General features: G+C 42.6%; 1 pseudogene; it reads left to right on the top strand.

Moving 5' to 3' along the window:
- Nucleotides 1-355: 355 nt before the first annotated feature.
- On the top strand, nt 356-1,228 carry LOC149201290 (putative serine/threonine-protein kinase WNK11 pseudogene; annotated as a pseudogene).

Below are 1,228 nucleotides of genomic sequence, written 5' to 3'. Positions count from 1 at the left end.
TTTCTGCCAACAGAATTTGTTTGTGTGTAGAACTAGGGTTTTGGATTTCTTGGTTTGATTTAAGATTGCCGGGCAATTTTAATTTTTACACTTCAAAGGTAGCTTTCTGAATCTGGCGGCTCTGTTTTTTCAGTATCTCTGGAGCGAAAATGCTGTCAGTGTCGTCAGTAATCCCACAGGAAGCAAAGGCTTCTGTCTTTGCTGTCTGTTCGTCTTCCGAATTTAGGGAAAATCTCCATTTCTGTGTCTTCCTATAGCCCTGCAAGGGTTTCAGTGTATTAAATTCAAATTAGAAGAGGAACCTAATTTGGAGTTCTGGGGCTAGGGTTTTCTTTCCTTTACAGGAGGTAGAGAAATGCCTAGTGTAGAATATGACACCTGTGATAAGGACAGGGAACCTTTTGTGGAACTGGATCCCACTGGTAGGTATGGTCGCTATGAAGATTTGCTGGGCCGTGGTGCCATGAAGAAGGTATACCGAGCTTTTGATCAGAAAGAAGGTATTGAGGTTGCTTGGAACAAGGTGCCTCTGCAAAACCTAGATGATTCTTCCATACAGAGGATCTATGCAGAAGTCCGTCTGTTGAAATCTCTGAGGAACAAGAACATAATTATGCTCTACAATGCATGGCTGGATAGAAAGACAAGTCATGTGAATTTCATTACCGAGGTCTGTACCTCAGGTACTCTGAGAGAGTACCGCCAGAAGCACCGTCATGTCTCCATGAAGGCTTTGAAGAATTGGGCACTTCAGATACTGGGAGGATTGCATTATCTTCATAATCATGACCCTTGTGTAATTAACAGAGATTTAAATTGCAGCAATATTTTTGTGAATGGCAATAGTGGCGTTCTGAAGATTGGGGATCTGGGTCTTGCCACTACACTGGGAAATGATCGTTGTGCACACACTGTCCTCGGTACTCCGGAATTCATGGCCCCAGAATTATATGAGGAGGATTATAATGAGCTTGTAGATATTTATTCTTTCGGCATGTGTTTGCTGGAGATGGTTACTTTAGAAATTCCTTATAGTGAATGCCGTAGCGTTGCTCAAATTTATAAGAAGGTGAGTTCTGATATAAGGCCTGCGGCATTGGAAAAGGTTACCAATCAAGAAATGAGACAGTTGATTGAAAAATGCCTGGCGGCAGCATCGGTGAGGCCTTCTGCTGCAGAACTTCTGATGGACCCATTTTTTAAAGGAGCACAAGCATGCACCTATTAG

Source organism: Pinus tabuliformis, chromosome 2_1 (assembly GCF_031772625.1).
Source record: "Pinus tabuliformis cultivar Carrire ecotype Pingquan chromosome 2_1, CPIR1, whole genome shotgun sequence".
Classification (NCBI taxonomy): Eukaryota; Viridiplantae; Streptophyta; class Pinopsida; order Pinales; family Pinaceae; genus Pinus; species Pinus tabuliformis.
The sequence above is the reverse complement of the archived record's forward strand: the minus strand, read 5'-3'. Positions and strand labels throughout refer to the sequence as shown.